The 19,371-nt window shown below is 35.5% G+C and overlaps 1 pseudogene; it reads left to right on the top strand.

Annotated features, from left to right (window-relative positions):
- The first annotated feature begins 787 nt into the window (after nt 1–787).
- On the top strand, nt 788–16,072 carry LOC142622756 (serine carboxypeptidase 1-like; annotated as a pseudogene).
- The last annotated feature ends 3,299 nt before the right edge of the window (nt 16,073–19,371 follow it).

Raw genomic sequence — 19,371 nt, 5'->3', positions numbered from 1 at the left:
GAAATGAAGAAAGGAAAAAGGATATAAAGAATAAAAAATGCTACAACAATATTTTCACAATAAATTTTAAGTAACAGATTGTTATTAGTTAATATTGGTGAGTAAAAAAATAATTTCAATGGTGGGTTAAGTTGTTATTGGTTCTCATTTGGACCTACTAGTGACATTATTATCTTTTTATCTACCATTAACAACATGTCATATAGACTTTATTTTGAAATTTTTGTAAAAATGTTGTGTCCATAACTTGCATTAAGAGAGATAATTAAAATAAAGAATTTTCTTATATATATCTTGTCCTTTTTGGTAATTTATAACTCAAACATCTACTTTTATAAGTGCTAGCCAAACACTCAGCTTTTTCAAAAAACAATTTTTAACAATTTTTACTAAACATTCAACTTTTTCAAAAAACTCAATTTCATATTATACTTTTTCAAAAAGCCCAATTTCAAAAAGCTGAACCAAACTCACCCAATGTTGTTATCTCAATGTTCTTTTCTACACTGCACCCTTTACTTCTCCTTGGCCTATATAAACACTAATGCTAGCCACGCAATAGTTTTTACAATCTTTATTCCTACAATTGACACGAACAATTGTGATTGGAGTAGTATCACTAATTTTCACATGAAACCATTATTTACATTAATTTTATTAACACCAATCACAAAATGTCAACTAAGCAATTGTGAAATTTTTTGTCTCTCCCCTTACTACTATATAAATAGACACCAAAAGCCCTTGAGGGAACTAAAGTAATTTTCAATAAGCAACAGCAATAGCCATGAAGCTTTCATTTCTCACAAGGTTTCTGGTAATCTCTCTTTTCACCATTTTGTTTTTCCCATCTTTTGCAACTCCAGCCAGACTGACAACCTTTTCGAGTTGCTTAAATCTCGAAAATCCCAAAATCCTCCAAATACCGAACTATGGGTTGAATTAGACAACAATGATAACAGTTTTTCTCCAGTGTATATTGGACCCCAAGATGGGTTCAAGAAAGCTGACAAGATCAATGCCTTGCCAGGACAACCAAAAGGAGTAGATTTCGATCAGTATGCTGGCTATATTACTGTAGACCCGAAAGCTGGGAGAGCGCTGTTCTATTACTTTGTGGAGTCACCTCATAATTCTGCAACCAAACCTCTCGTCTTGTGGTTAAATGGAGGTAAGTATAGTACAACATATTTTAATTTCATTTGTATGAACTAGTATAGGCATAATGAATGCTGAAAATACACACTAATTAGTTTTATCTTATCTCATAGCTAGGATGTGACAATTAAATGATAATATAATATAGGTCCACTTCGGTCTATTTGGTCCAATTCGGTTTACTTCAGTCCACCTTTGTCAATTCTGTCCTATTCGATCCATTCAGTCCACTTCGGTCTATTCGGCCCATTTGGTATGTTTCGGTCCATAAGGTCTATTAGGTCAATTCGGTCTATTTCAGTTCAATTTGTCCCATACAGTCTACTTCGGTCCATATGATATACTTCAGTCCAATTTGGTCTATTATGATCCCTTTTGGTCTATTTGGTCCATTTCATCCACTTCAGTCACTTCGGTCCAATTTGGTCCACTCATTCCACTTCGGTCCATTTGGTTTATTTCAGTCCACTTAGGTCCATTTGGTGTATTTAAGTCCACTTCGGTCCATTTGGTCTATTTCAACTACTTTGGTCTATCTGGTCCACTTCAATCCATTCGATCTACTTCAGTCCAATTTGATCCATTTCAGTTCACTTTTGTCCAATTCAACTTAAGAATGAAAAAAAATAACAACAACTATTCCAATGATAATATTATTCATAATATGTACGGACACTTATATTTCATGAACATCCATTCACACACAATATAAAAGAGAAAATTAGGTAATCCTAATACGTCCACACAATCAAACACAAGTTATTTAAGTATGAATTCTAGGCCTATGCCCCGCATGCCAGCTTTCAAGTTCTAGCTACTTGCTCAAATTACTTCCCAAGTTAATCTTTCTTATTCTGAAATCGCTTACTACCACATCACTCTCATATCCTCTTGTACCAAATAAACAGTTGTAAAATGGTTTATATGTTTAATTTTAATTATTTCAAATACGAGCCAAACTCAAGCTCATCATATTAAGTTAGATTGCTTGTTCAAGTTTGATGTATTTTTTTGTTAAAGAAGTTCAAGCTTATTAACTAGCTATTCATCAACTTACTCTTTCCTCAAATGATAAAAACCACTACTAAATTTTTTTTTTTTTTTTTAATACAAGATAGATTTCTACTCTAGCCAAATTTAAGTGTATATGTGTGTGAAACTCTCTTTTGGAGACTTGAACCCCGACCCTTGCCCCGCACACCCTGCAAGCACTTATACTTGTGTAGTAACCATCGCACCAAGAGTGTGCAGTGGTACCACTAAAAATTTTTACTCCTTCACAAACCTATATGAGTAATTAATAAATAAATTATAATTAAAATTAAATTGTGTTTGAATTAATTAGATAAAATAATTTTTAGTAATGAATTTTTATAAAAGTTAGATCTACCGAATTTATATTATTAAAAAGGCAAAAATTCAAAACTGACATTCTGACTTTCAGCCTTTTTCATCTCAATGCTCTAACTTTCAATTTTGTCATTTCAGTCCTCTAACTTTTAATTATTGTTAATTCAGTATTCCATTAAACCCCAGTTATGTCTTGCCGTTAATTGAGCCAAAATGACGTTGTTTTGGCTTTTTTTTTTTTAATAAATTTTGGAATTAAAAGAAAATTAAAAAAAAAAAACTGACATTAAAATAAAAATAAAAAACATTTAGGGGAACCCACACTGTTCCTAGAATCACTCACCATCACCAACTACAAGGAAGACCTCTCCAATTGGATCCTCTCTCGCTTCGGCAGGTCCTTGAAAGAAGATCACCAACGCCTCTGTGTAGTCATAGGCGACATCTCTCAAATTCTCAAAGACCAATCGCTCCCTTCCACTCCCGCCGCCTACTCTGCAGCTGCTGTTCTCAACAAGGAGCGACAGTTCTTGTCTCAGCTCTTGCTCCGGCGACTAAGGTCGTCGCCCTTGTCATCCTCGTCACATGCCGCAACAACTTTTGGATTGAAATGCGTTTCACATTGGTTCGTTGTCGGTGACAACGCTCTCACCTGGTCTGAAGCTTCTCAATTGTACGGTGGTTTATTGGGATTCGTCACCGATGAGCGCCCCAAGGTAAGGGGGCTCATGGCCGGAGCTGGAGCCATGAGCGATTCATTGTTCTGCTAAGGGGAACGACGCCTTGTTCTGCTCATGGCCAGAGCTAGATTCGTCCTTGGTTTTGATTTCAGGTAAGAGGAACAACGCCTAAATGTTTTTTTTTTTTTAATATCATTTTTTTTTTTAATTCTGAAATTTTCTTTATAATTAATGGCAGGACATAATTGGGGTTTAACGAAGTACTGAATTGACAATAATTGAAAGTTAGAAGACTGAAATAACAAAACTAAAAGTTAGAGGACTGAAATGAAAATGGCTAAAAGTTGAAGAGTCAGTTTTGAATTTTTGCCTATTATAAATTATACATATGAGATTTACTATTAATATTAATAATTAATTCGATATAATAAGTTGAGATCTCTTAAAGTTTTTAGAAACTTACAAAATCCAATCTAACCATCACAAAAACCAAATTTGACCTAAAACGCATTAAAAACACTTAAAAAATTAAAAATAAGGAAATAAATAATCTAAACTTAAAATAAGGAAAATTACATAAAAAATAGCAAAATTAAATAGTAGATTTTATCCGATATCATTATATACACCCAAATTGAGTTTTATATTCTAGAGTTTATTCATGAACATATTATTATTTTTTAGTTTGACTTATTTAATCTTTGAGCCTAAATTTGAATGTGAATTCAATTCACTTTCCAAATAACTACATAAATTAAAATTTTCTTGAATTGAGTCGAGTTCAATTTCTTTGACAATCTACAAATATTGACTTATTTTAAATTTTGGAAGTAAGCTTTATACTTCAATCAGCAGCAAAATATAATTCTTCAAAGAAATAGGATACTTTGAGATCAACACCCCTCCAGAGAGATGATATTACATATATGATATATGTATAGTATATATGATAGATTTTTTCCCAAAAATAGAAAAAGAAAAATTACTTTTTTTTTTAATTAAAAAAAAATTTACCTTTTCTGTAGTCTAATCCGTGTAGAAGAAAGGGCCCGAGGAATCTTTTATGCCACTTTCCACGTAGAATAGAGTTTAGATCCCAATATCAACCAAATTAGTGGTATTTATTAGGGGATACGCAAAAATGAGTTCTGTTATTCTTGAGCTAAATTATGGGTTAGGCATCATTTTTCCAATAAGTTAATAGTTGAGCCACCCAGCAACTAGAGAGTCAATCTCATACTGGTAGCTGTACCGGTTTGATCAATGAAATGATATATTTCAGTACCAATCAATATCGGTGTACCATTTCGGGTTTACCCGTTATTTTATATATGTGTGTGTGTATTATAATAAATATAAAAATCTACTATAAAACATTATCTCAATTTAGAATAAATTATTTATAGTTTTAGACTTTAGCATCAATTAAAAGAAAAAAAAAACACAATATAAAAAATATAAAGCTTAATTGTTCATTGCATGCTAAGAAAATAAATAATACTAATAAGTTAATACATATAAGTTACCATTCTAGCCTTACAAAAATTCAAAAATTACAAAACTAAAAAAAAAAAAACTTTTTTTTTGTACCGGTCGGTATTACTCAAAATCAACCAATATGATAGGTATTTAAACTGGTACAAAACGTTGGCGTTTCGATACTGATATATATACCAGTACATTACCGACCACCTTGCCCAGCAAGGCTCTAGAACAAAAATAACCTTAATTTTTTTAGATGAATTTTGGCATTAGTGATCCTGATCGAATTCCTTGTTTTGTTTTCTAAACCCTGGAACTCATGGCTAAACTAGTCCAACCATAAGCTATTGAATCTCCTCCAATCCGGTTGGGAGAAATCTCTACTATCCAAAAAAATCATTTTTAAAAAAAATGAAAAAGTTAACTCTCCTATTCAAAACATGTAATTTTTTTTATAACTAAATAATGTTACACATATATTTAAATATATTTTTACTTTTTATATATATTGTTAAGCATATATCATTTTAAAAACAATAATGAAAAATAAAGTGAATCTATGGCCATTAAATGATGTTTATAATACAAACCAAGATCCAAAAGAATAAATAAGAAGATAACTAGATAAGCGTTCAATATTAAAACTAATATATAAAAAATATATATATATAAATTCTCACAAGTTTGGCTATCTCAAGGGGTTGGGTTGTAACTTTATCCGAGCCATATTATGGACGTATCCTAAACATGTCATTACTTTTTTTCAAAAAAAAGTTGGAACGCACATGCACGCAGAGGCATTATAGAGGAATCCATGCCAGTACAATACCTATCAGATATGGGTAGTTGAGTATAAATGGAGTATCCTTACTTCCTAGGATTTACCATTGTTTTTAGATGTAATAACTTCTATTTCAAAATTTGAAGAAACTACTATCAGTGCCTGTGCAACAAATTTATCACTTTTTTAAAAATGGGTTATTTTTTTTTTTTTTTTTATTTAAGTAATAGGTTCAAATTAGAACCAATAACAACTTACTATCTATAATTTTTTGTGAAATATTGTGGACATAGTACTTTTCACTTTTCCAAATTAAGGCCACGTAGAACTATTTAAAATGAGTAGAGATGATATAAATTCACAGGATTCCAACCTTTTGTTGCTAACTGGTTGGAGAGGTACGCCTAATACAAATGAAAATTAATTTCTAAATGAAAATTTTAAGAATACTTTTATAATTTTCTTCCCTTGAGGAAAAAACAAAATGACTTCACCACTTGGGGTAGACAATGTATTATTAGCTAATATTCCGCCATCCCCCTCAAAAAAAAAAAAACTAATATTACGCCAAAAACAGGACAATCTCACGTATAACAACCATACAGGTAAGAAAGAGGGTGCTTGCCAGATTACGTTTGAAAGTCAAAGATTTTTGCATCCTGAGATTTCTATGGACCTTTTGATTCAAGGGTATGGTTAATGTGTTCCCTAAAGACACACATTAAAGCTATTCGGACACACATTAACTTATTTATTTTTAGAAATATTTTTTAAAAAATTGAAAAAACTGTCAATGCTTTTTTCAATTCTTGATAAGATATTTTCAATGTTAGACTTATAATTAAGTAATTAAATTCACTATTTTCTAATAGTTTAAACTTTTGGGATAATTGACAATTTAACATTCAAAAATAATTAATTATTGTGTGCCGGTCACACATTAACAAAATCCTTAGTTCAAAGGCAAAGCTTTGTATCCTGAGATTTCAATGCGCCAGCTGCTTGCTGCGAGCCGATTATATATGCCGCTTATGAATGGTCCCTCGCTAGAGAATGTGGTTATCTCAATGTTCTTTTCGGCACTGCATCATTTACTTCGCCTTGGCCTATGTTAACACCGATACTAGCGACACAATAATTTCACAATCTTTGTTACAATGGCTGACAAGAACAATTGTGATTGGAGTAACACCAATCACAAAATGCCAACTCAATAGCTGTAAAACTTTTTGTATACCTCCACTTACTGCTATATAAAGACACCAAAAAGCCCTTGACGAAAATAAAGTAATTTGCAATAAGCAACAACAAGAGCCATGAAGCTTTCATTTCTCACAAGGTTTCTGCTGCTCCTCACTTTTCACCATTTGGTTTTTCCCATCTATTGCAATGCCAGCCAGACTGACAACCTTTCCGAGTTGCTTAAATCTCAAAAATCCCAAAATCCTCCAAATACCGAACTATGGGTTAGATTACACAATGATGATAGCAATTATTCTCCAGTGTATATTGGACCCCAAGATGGGTTGAAGGAAGCTGATAAGATCGATGCTTTGCCTGGACAACCACAAGGAGCAGATTTCGATCAGTAAGCTGGCTATATTACCGGAGACCCGAATGCTGGGAGAGAACTATTCTATTACTTTGTAGAGTCACCTCAGAATTCTACAATCAAACCTCTCGTCTTGTGGTTAAATGGAGGTAAATACAGTTCCACATGTTTCAATTTCATTTGTATGAACTAGTATAGGCACAAAGAACGTAGAAAATACACACTAGATTAATCTATTCAGTCCCATTCAGTCTATTTGATCCAATTCGGTCTATATGGTCCATTGCAGTCCACTTTAGTCTATTTGATCCATTACAGTCCACTGCAGTCCATGTTATCCATTTCGTTCTATATGGTCCGCAGCAGTCCATTTCAGTCCACCTAATTCTCACTCTCTGCAAGAGGTCCACTTCGGTCGAATTTTACTAAATTGGTCCATAATGGTCTAGTCAGTCCATATCAATCCACTTTGGTCTCATTCTATCCACTTCAGTCTATTTTGGATTAATCGGGTCTTAAATTGATTTTTTTTGTAAGCTGTCTCTTAGTTTTAGGCTCAAAAACTCTTTTCTTTTTCCTTATTTTTTGGATTGGAAAGTATGAAAATTTTTCCTATTTAAGCCAAACTCTTTACTTTTGGGCTTAAATTATTAACAAAATAGGCATTAAAAACATAGATGCTCACCACAATGCCACCACCAATGTTTCCATTATATAGTTCAAAGCAATTACGGAAGATATTAATAAAACTATACTGAGATTTATAGGCCCTGGATGCTCTTCTCTTGGATATGGAGCCTTCGAGGAACTGGGACCATTCAGAGTCAACAGTGATGGAAAAACACTATTCCGAAATGATTATGCATGGAACACTGGTAAGCAGATTCCAGTAATTTCACCTTCAAATGATAGACTAAGTTGTAGAGCTTTAAGTACTGGAAATCTTATCAGAATTTTTTTCTCCTGAAGTAAAAACTAATACCTGTTGAAAATAATATTGGCAGTGGCAAATGTTATCTTTTTGGAGTCCCCAGCTGGAGTTGGGTTTTCATATTCGAACACATCTTCAGATTACAGCAAAAGCGGCGACAAAAGAACAGCGGAGGACTCTTACACTTTTCTAGTGAATTGGCTTGAGAGATTCCCTCAATATAAAACCCGAGATTTCTTTATAACTGGAGAAAGCTACGCTGGTCATTATGTACCTCAACTTGCTCATACAATTCTCTCAAAGAACAATAACACAAACCAAACAGTAATCAACCTCAAAGGCATTGCAGTGAGTGCATTGTGAAGTCTTTCTTCAGTCTATAATATGTGCCTGTATTTCAATGTTTATAATAAAAAACTTATTAATTCTTCTCTGTTAATGTCAATGGATGCAGATTGGGAATGCTTGGATAGATGATAATACTAGTATAATGGGCACGTATGATTATTACTGGACACATGCTTTAAACTCGGACGAAACTAATGCAGGAATTCACCGGTAGTGCAACTTCGTTACGGGTAATTATTCAAGAAAGTGTGTTGACTATCTAAAGCAGGGAGATGCAGAGGCCGGAAACCTTGATTTTTACAACATATATGCTCCCCTTTGCAAATCGTCAGGACCCAAGTCAGGCCCAAGCGGTTCTGTAAGTCTTATGAATCAATCAAAATAGTTTCTTATAAATAACTTTAAATCTAATATGAATAAAAAAAAATAGAAATGAAGATTATTATATATACAAGACGCATACAATTGGGTTTGTGTTGATGATCTTATAAACCAAGCATGAGTTTGGTCACAATAACCTTTAATTCTGTATTCAGTTGACAAGTGCATTTAAATAACTTTACTGGCCTTGTGATTAGAACTAAGCAAGAAATTAAATGATTTTAGTCTTTCACTATATAGGTCCACAATTTTGATCCCTGCTCCGACAATTATGTCTCTGCCTATCTAAATCTTGCCGAAGTGCAAACAGCTCTACATGCAAAAGCTACAAAATGGGAAGCTTGCAGGTAAGAGCCTGTGATACCTGTGGACTAGACATGCAACTTTGGCAGTGATGATCTTGTCACAAAGCATGAAAAGATAAAACTCCCGCATATACAAAGTTAAGATCTTTTTGCCACCCAATATAAATTACTAATTTTTCTTCTACACTGCCTGCAGTGGTTTTGTAACTTTTGTATGGACAGACAGTACAACGACAATTCTACCCACTATAAATGAACTCATTTCTAGTGGAATTAGAGTATGGATATACAGGTAGCCCCTCATCTTTCCATGAGCTTTTTGGTTTTTTTTTTTTTTTTTCATAATGATCCCTCTGATATTTCTTATTCAAGAGAAAATCCAATCAAAATTTCTCTCTTCATAAATGAACCAAATTGTAAGTCTATTACAGTAATTAGATATAAGAGCACTGATTACTACACACTAGTATGTACGGAGCGTGTGCGCCATGTTAGTTGAAATTGTATTTTCAAAACATGATTTGAGTTAAATTGTGAAATCGTGTTTCTAAGGTTGTGTGCCAAAAAAAAAATAAATAAATAAATAATGTAAGGCGTAAATGCACTTTTAGTCCCTACATTTTGGCCCTATTTCTATTTTGGTCCCTACATTTTCATTTTACCACTTTTAGTCCCTAATCCAATTAACACGTATTATTTTAGTCCTTACCGTCACTCAACTAAATAAATTGTCACGTGTCTAACTGAGTGATTAAAATATTAATTAAAATCCACAGTTGCTACTGTCACCCATGCCACATGGATTTCCCGCCCCATTTATGTCACACGTGACCCCCACGTGACCCTCACTACAACAACATCAGTACCAAAAACCCAAAATTCCCCAAATCAGTACCAGAAACCCTAAACTCCCAAATCAAAAATCGAGCTTGGACCTCCACCCACACGGAAGCCTCATCTCCCAAACCACGATCAAAACAAACAATCTTCGAAGCCCAATGGAAGCATGCTCTTCGACAAGTTCTAGCGTGAGGAGGAGAGCACAAATGATGTGCTACTTGGAATCAAAAACCCGTCCTAGTTGTGGCGTGGACGGAGAGAACCCCGGCAGAAGGTTCTATGGTTGTCCAAACCACCGGGTATGTCAATTTCAGGAAATTGTTTGAGTGGGTTTTAGTTAATTTCAGGTATGTTGTTTCAATTTGTTACTACAATGGTTTTATGGATTTTCATTTTTCTCGAGCATTATCTCGTGTTTCAGGTGGGCGAAAGTGTAGATTCTTCCAATGGCGTGATGATGAGATATGTGAACGTGGTAAGGTGCTTATCCCACAAAGCAAAGGCAAAGGATCATCCAACTTCAGGCCGAGCTTGCACACTGCAGAAGAGAGAGAAGTTTTTAGTTGTAGGTGTGGCAGTGTTAATGGTGATATTTGTAGTTCGATGGTGGCTGAGGTCGGGTTGGTGTGGTTGGTAAGTGCATGTAGGGCTGGATGTTTATGTGTAGAGGGTGAGTGTGTTGTTCTTTGGTAGGATTAGTTATTATCAATGACACACCTGCTACTTATTTTGTACTCTTTCTGTTGAGAAATAAATGAATACCTTTTTCATTCAATGTATGGATGTGTGGATTGGAAATAGCAGGATTGGTATTGGTGTGTAACATAGTCTGTTGACAGATAACATATTCCAATAAAGCAATACTTAATATACTGCCAAGTGCATGCAACAAATAAAACTGGTATGAACAGATAACATATTCCAACATACTGCCAAACTTAACATACTGCCAAACTTAACCCAAACATTTTCATAGTTATCATTAAAAAAAGCAAAAATATGTTTACAAAACAAAAGTGCATTGTTCAACTGCCAATCTTAACCCAAACAGCAGGGCATTGTTTAACTAATAGCAATTATACAAAATAAAGGCTTGGCTATAATAATACAAAACATAAGCCATTCATCAAAAGATATAAAACACAACATCCTATTCATTTTTTCTTTGGAGCATGCCTTGATGACTGACTCCCAGCATTCTTGATAGCCCCCATGTATCTAGATGCATTCTTGGAAGCATTTAGGGTCTCTGATGTGACCATCCTTTTCCTCCTCTCCTGGTTAACCCTGCTACCTAAGTTGGGTGGTGCAATTGGATTGGAGTTGGCCTGAACTGGATTGGATGATCCTGTGGGGGTCTGGTGTGCACTTGGACTAGACTAGGGTGGTGGAAAAGGTGTGGCAGAGTTGTGCATGGTGTACTGGTATGCTGCATTTGGGCTGGATGAGAAGTGCATGCTGGTCTGGAATGGTGCACTTGGGGTGGATGAGAAGTGCATGCTGGTCTGGAATGGTGCACTTGGGGTGGATGAGAAGTGCATGATGGTTTAGTGTGCACTTGGACTGGATTGGGGTGGTGGAAAAGGTGTGGCAGTGCTGTGCATGGTGTACTGGTATGCTGCACTTGGGCTGGATGAGAAGTGCATGCTGGTTTGGTATGGTGCACTTGGCCTGAACTGAGGAAATGCACAAGGAGTGAAGCTATGCATGCTGGACTGGAATGATGGAAATGGACTGGGAGAGCTTGTCCATGGCTCTGAACCACCGGGAGTGAAGTTGTGCATGCCGGATTGAGATGATACAAATGGCCGAGGTGGTGCAAATGGGGTGGCTCGAGCTTGGTTGAGCTGAGCTTGTCCCGTTGGCTGATTTTTCTTGGAAGAGTTTCCGCTCCCGGTCCGCAAACAAGAAATCCACATTAAATATGTAAAACTCTCACACATTTACTTGACAGAATATGGTAGAATGTTACCTTATTGGCTGCACCGGTTCTCGTTTTGTGGTGCCTGGTAGGGAAGAGTTTCCTCCAATCTCACCCTTGAAATTTCTTTTATTGTGTCCTATTTTACCATAGGCCCTACACTGTTTGGAGATACCAGCTCTCCTACCTGCTGGTTCACCAGGCTCCCTTGCTCTCTTCTTCTTGGGCCGACTAGGTGACCTTCTTTTGATAGGAGGCTAAACAAGTTGGACACCACTGGGCCTCAACATATTCAGCCCATTGATAGGTGCAATTACTGGCTCATAACATGTCTTATATGTGGAGACATGAAAACAACTGTGCACATACTGCTCAGCATCTTACCTGTTGAAGAATATGCAAGAAACTACATGGGCACATGGTATGCCTGTTGTATCCCATTTCCTGCAACTACAATGTCCTTTGGCCAAGTCCACAGTGAAGCTTTGTAGTCCATTTTTAACCTCAAACTGTGTATCACCTGCCCAACAAGCAAGCCACTTGCTGCTTGCAGTCTTTTCTCTATGCAACCTCTTAAGCACTTTAGGGCATATCTCTGATTCCACTCTCATGATCTTTTGTCTATTCTCTTGAAATCTGGTCATAAGATATAACCTGATAGACTCCAGCTGCAAGCACACACAAACTGTTAATCAAACAATGTATCAAACAATGTATCTGACTAACTGTTACTCAAAGGCTTAGATTCATACCATAGTAATTATAGGCTTGGATCTAAACTTCAAAATCCTACTGTTAAAACTCTCACACATGTTGTTCAGTACTGTATCACTCAACCCATCCTCACTGAACATGTGTCTGGCCCATATGGTGGTTGAATGATCTAGCAACCAATTGTGTGCATCCTCATCAATTCCTTTCAGTTCATCCATCAGCCTATCAAACTCAGCTTTATAAGTAGCTTTGGCCGCTTTCCAAAAGAAGTCTCTGATGAGAATACCAGGATGGTTCTTCCGGAGATTATTGTAGAGGTGTACCGCAGCAAATTCTATGCTCATATTGTGGCCAATTATCAATGAAGGTCTCGACCAACCCTCGCCAAGTACAACAACAACAATTATGGTGTTAGTAACTCTATACATCCAATATGGTAATGCATATAGATATGGTAATAAAGATACATACCTTCTGCGGCCGATATAAATGTCCACCTTCGTTTACGACCAATGTCCGCAAGTAGCAAATTTATGAACCAAGTCCAGGAGTCTTTAGTTTCAGCCTCCACTACAACAGCATATGCAAGTGGGGAAGTACTCTTCATTAGGGTCTCTTGCAACCGCTGTGATTAATTGCCCACCCGACTTAGTCTTCAAGTGGCAGCAGCATCCAAACCAATTATTGGCCTCGCATCCAGCCATAAAACCCTCTCTTGCAACCCTCTAGGCATATGTACAGCCTCTCAAAATAAGGAACCCCATAGACCAAGTCCATTTCAGCAGCCAAATCACCTTCATTGAAGGTATGTACCTCATAAGTATGGTACTGCCAGGCTAGCCTTCCTCAACTCCTCACAATACTCCCAAAGCGATTGTACGTCGTGTGTGAGCCCCATCAACATACTCTCTTGCCTTCTCCCTAGCCCCTGCGGCTTTTCCCCAGCTTATGTTTACCGTGAACTTCTCATGTACAGGCATCTTGGATGTATTTTAGTTTCATGTTAGGTTGTCTTCTCACCTTCTTCATCAACTTCTTCCCAATGTATGAAGAAGTGCACCTTGGATTCTTATAACTCCTAGTGCATGTGTGTTCCAATTGTTCTGTTCTTAGTTGGTAGCTTTTCTCTCTTGGCACCTTTGTTAGATATGCCACAAACTTGCAACTTTCCTGGCAAATTGCTCTTACCCTCTGGAAATCATTTTTTGCAAATTTGATCCCCAGACCACCATGAACTCATAATCAGTTATAGCTTCTTTGAATTGCTTAGCTGTTGTGAACAACATATCTTTCTCAAATCTGATATGTTCAGCCTTAGCAACTGGCTTAAACACTGGGAAGGTCCTCTTTTGTCCCCTTCCCTTTTCCATAGGTGTTTTTAGTTCATTCTCAGAGCCATCATCACTATCATCCCCAATATCATCATCAGATGATGATTGCTCAAGACTGTGCAACTCCTCACTCTCATAATCAGAGTTCATTACACCAGCCCCCATTTGTACTGGTTCAGTAATATCCTCATCAGAACCATCCCAACTATCACTACTATCCTCCACAAACTCCCTCTCATCAGGATTCACTACATCTTCATCCTCTAGGCCACTTCCTTCATCATCACCTCCTCCACGATCACTGCTATCAGCTACATCCTTGTTCTCATTTTGGCCCTGAGTCATAGGTTCCTTACCTGCTCTCCTAGAATACACCTCTGCAGCATCAACCTCAACAATATCATCATCATCTTCACTGCCAGAATTACTATTGTCAGCATCTTCACTACCTTCATCATGACTGGCATCATCATTACTGCCATAAGGTAAAAGGTTTTGCTCCACTGCCAATGGCTGCACATCTGCCCCAATATGCTCACCTTCATCTACTAGTATAGGATTATCCACAGGGTGCTCTACAAACACATGAATTTCCTCATGACCTATCACTAAATCTGTCATAAACATGGCATCATCATCATCAACTATCAAATGGAAATTAGCTTTCTCTAGATCATTACCAGGCATTTTATACCAAAGCCTACTCACAGAGGTGTATCCAAATTCCCTGCATATACCTTCAATCTCTATCTTCGACCACCTATCAGGGTCACAATTATCTACTACATCCACTACACCTCCCACATATTTTCTAGGGTTATCAGTGAAATACCCACCATGATGCACAGACAAGCTAAATAGCTCACTCATGCTGCATGCAAAACACATATAAACCATTTAATTACTATTGATTACATTCCAAAAGAGCACTCATTCATTAACAAAATATCACACATTAATTATTTGCCAAATCAGCACTCATCATTCCACAATCCACCTCAGCTGTTTCGAATTATATAATATGGTAATGCACATTATCTCCAACATTGTTTAGAAAGCACAAACAGAAACATAGTAAACAACAATATCATAAAATATAGACATGCATAGTAATCCACAAACAAACACATGTTAACATTATATATCATAAAATCACTTTAATAATGACTCAGCATTTTGGCCCACTAATTCAGTATACATCACACATAGAATCAGCCATTATCTTCAACAGAGGAAAATAGGGACCACATTGGAAGCCACAAAGAAACACATGCTCAGACAAGGACCAAAAAACAGTCAAAAGTCACTAAACAAACATAATAAAGTCAAAACCCAACAACGAATATACAAATTGGACATTGTGGCCCCTACGCATAATACAAAGCTAGCTATATATAAAGACATACACACAGAGAAAGCTAATACCTGTGTGTTTGGTTTCACAGAGATAGAGATCTCACTACTTTTCTCTTCTCTGCTATTCCAAGAAAAATGGGTTTAGGTATATATATTTCTGGGTTGGTTTGTCTGCGATGATGGATGATGGTTTGTACCTCTGCGATGGTGGTTTGTTGGTCTGCTATGGTGGTTTAGGGTTTCTGTATCGACGAGGAATTTTGGGTTTTTGGTACTGATGTTGTTGTAGTGAGGGTCACGTGGGGGTCACGTGTGACATAAATGGGGCGGGAAATCCATGTGGCATGGGTGACAGGAGCCACGGTGGATTTTAATTAATATTTTAATCCCTCCGTTAGCCACGTCAACAATTTCTGTTAGTTGGGTGACGGTAGGGACTAAAATAACACGCGTTAATTGGATTAGGGACTAAAAGTGGTAAAATGAAAATGTAAGGACCAAAATAAAAATAGGGCCAAAATGTAGGGACTAAAAGTGCATTTACGCCATAATGTAAATATAATACAGCCTACCAATTGTTAACACCTTTAACTTTCTCTTAATGAAACCTGCAGTGGCGACATAGATAGCGTAGTTCCAGTAACCTCCTCTAGGTACTCCATAAACACACTAAAACTACCGGTCACCACTGCTTGGCGCCCATGGCATTTCGACAATGAGGTAAATATTTAAGATAATTGATCCCATAGTTTACCCAACATTAAACAAGGTTATGAATTTCCAACATGTTGATGCTGGCAGGTTGGAGGATATGTGGTTGAGTACAAAGGAGTGACATTCGCCACAGTAAGGGAAGCCGGGCATGAAGTTCCAAGCTACCAACCAGAACGAGCACTGACCATGATCTCATCTTTCCTTACAGGGAAACTTCCCCCATCATAATAATATCATATGGTTCCAATCTATCAACCAGAACAAGCACTAACCATGATCTTATCTTTCCTTGCATGGAAACTCCCTCCATCAAAATAAATTGCCCTGTCACAGTAATTTCTAAAAATTTATTTTATCCAGTTACTTGTAACCTAAGCTCAAATAGTTTCTACAATGTCATGGATTGGCTCGAACTGGAGAGATAGATTTCAAAAAAACATGAATAAGATTGGATTTTTGCCTTAAAGGTGGATGTTTTATATCAAAGCTCATATGTGAACCGAAATTGTATTTGTAATACTCGATTTCAGAATAAAATGAATGCTATTTGAATTTTTTGTCTTAGAGATATCCAAATTGATATGTAGAATTGAAATAATCTTCCTATGACACAATTTCTTCATAGCATGAATACTAATGAATTTTTCTCTTAAAGATATCCAAACCTTAAAGGTATGGATGTTTGATATCCAAACTGATATGTGATAGAATTTTTAAAACACAATTTTCAAATAGCATGAATAAGATAGAATTTTTGCCTTAAATGTGGATGTTTAATATTCAAACTGATATGTGAAGTGAACTAGTGTTTGTCACACACAATTATGGTATAAAATGGATATAAATTTCTACCTTAGAAATATATGTTTGATATCCTAACAGATATATAAAATTGAAACAATATTTCTAAGACAGTTTCTGTATAACATGAATTCTATTGAATTTTTTTCCTAGGATGTCTAATATCCAAACTGATATGTAGAACTGAAATTGTGTTTCTAAGACATTATTTCTAATTAGCATAAATTCTATTGAATTTTTGCCTTAAATATACCCAAACCTTTAAGGTTTGGATGTCTGATATCCATTTTTTAGCACTGAATTCCATGATGTGTTATGTCTTCCTTTTTCTTTTCTTCTTTTGTTCAATTAAACAACAGCAAGGCCACATCAAGAAGTACAGATGACAGAACTTCTCTTATACAAACTAAATCCAATATATTCCCAAGATTTAAGTAAAATTTAAGCGAGATCGAGACAACTAGATCCTACCATTTTACTCGGCCTCTCTCATTTGTAAAATAATGAGAACCTCCCCCAGAACTCAATATAGATTTTTCACTCGTGCACTACCTCCCTGATAGTCCAGAAAGTAAGCTAAGCACTTTCCTCCTCTGCTTTAACCCCTCTTTCATTAAACCTCTGCTCACATATTTTGGCATGTTGAACAAGTCAAAACAAGCCTTAAATTGCAACACCAAAGCTCATTTACTATATCTCAAAATAATTATATATTCTCACGTATCACATTAGTATACGAGTAGTGAAGCATAATTGCTAAGGCATATAAAAGAGCTTCTTTTCTTATAAATTGAGCTTCCACCATAAAAAATGTAATTTACAAATGTGTGACACATCCTATTACATTAACAAAAACAATAGTCACAACTTCATACCGAATAAAAATTTATACGAGTGATCAATGTTCATGAAGTAGCGGCAAGACCAATTCATTGTCAACAGAATTGCGTAGCAGATGTCAGGTAATTTGATGTGAAAATGAACAGCTTTCTTTGTCAGAATATCTGGATATATCCTCTTGACTGACCTCAGAAGAAATGTTTGCCTATTTGATATGATCTCGCCAGGGTGTCCAAAAGTCTTAGATTTTTTGGGAGGAAAGGAAAAAATGAAGAGAAAAATGACACTTATGATCAAAAACTCTAGAAAAGAAAAGGTTACATTGATAAAATGACTTAAAAATTCTTGAAAAATTATAATACGGGTTGCACGTATTAATTAATTGTTAAATATATTTTTTTATATTTTTTATATATTGTTAAGCATTTATTTTTCATATTGTTAAATATATATCAATTTAAAAGAAATAATGGAAAATAAAGTGAATCTATGGCCACTAAATGATACTCTAAATGCAAAGCAAGACCCAAAATAGTAAATAAAAAGTAACTAAATAAGTGTTCAACAATAAGACCTAAAAAATATAAATAAAATTCCTTACAAATTTGAGCTCTCTAGGGGGTTGGGTTGCAACTTTATCCGAGCCATATTATGGGCATATCCTAGACATGTGTATCGTCACTTTTTTTCAAAAAAATGTTGTGAGACACATGTGAGGCATTCTAGAGGAATCCGGTACAATACGTATCGGACACGGGTAGTTGAGGGAAAATGGAATATCCATGCTTCCTAGAATTTACCATGATTTTTACATGTTTTAACTTCCTATGTTATATTTCAAAATTAAAAGAAACTATTATTAGTGCCTGTATAGCATATTTTTCGGTTTTTGGAAAATGAGTTTTTATTTTTATTTAAATAATAAGTTAAAATTAGAACCAATAATAATTTATTATTTATAATTTGTTATAAAAATATTGTGCGCTGAGTAAAGATTATATAAATTCCTAGGATTCCAAACTTTTGTTGCTAACTGGTTGGAGAGGTACGCCTAATACAATTATACTCATGAAAATTTACGTGTACTTAGTTTTACAACCTTCCTCCCATTGGGGAAAAGACAAAATAACTTCACTTGGGATTAGACAATATATTGCGTATCATTATATAACTTTCTTCCTTCACATAACTTTATCTGCTAACATTAACATGTAGATAAAACATTATCATTAAGAAAAATGATATGTTTATAATATTTTTATAATAAATTTTAAGTGACAGTTTGCTATTGGTTGTTATTATTGGGACAAAAAAGTAATTTTAGTGTTAAGTTCAAATTTGAACTAATAACAACTAACCACTTATGATTTGTTGTAAAAATATTATGAACGTAGCACCTCTCGTATTCAACTAAAAACAGGACATTCTCACGTATAACAACCAGACAAAAATTCGGTGCTTCTCAAATTACCTTTCAAAATCAAAAGTATAGCTTTTTGCATCCTGAGATTTCTATGCGCCTTTTCAAAGGCAAAGCTTTGCATTCTGAGATTTCTACGCGGCCTACTGCTTGCTACAAGCCAATTATATATGCTACCTAAGAATGGTCCCTAGCTAGAGAATGTTATTATCTCAATGATCTTTTCGGCACTGCATCATTTACTTCGCCTTGGCGTATGTTAACACTAATACTAACGACACAATAATTTTCGCAATCTTTGTTACAATGGTTGACAAGAACAGCTGTGATTGGAGTAACACTAATCACAAAATGCCAACTCAATAACCGTGAAAATTTTTGTATCCCTCTACTTACTGCTATATAAATAGACACCAAAAGCCCTTGACAAAACTAAAGAAATTTGCAATAAGCAACAACAAGAGCC

The sequence above is a fragment of the Castanea sativa genome, chromosome 1 (genome assembly GCF_040712315.1).
Source record: "Castanea sativa cultivar Marrone di Chiusa Pesio chromosome 1, ASM4071231v1".
Taxonomy (NCBI): domain Eukaryota; kingdom Viridiplantae; phylum Streptophyta; class Magnoliopsida; order Fagales; family Fagaceae; genus Castanea; species Castanea sativa.
The sequence above is the reverse complement of the archived record's forward strand: the minus strand, read 5'-3'. Positions and strand labels throughout refer to the sequence as shown.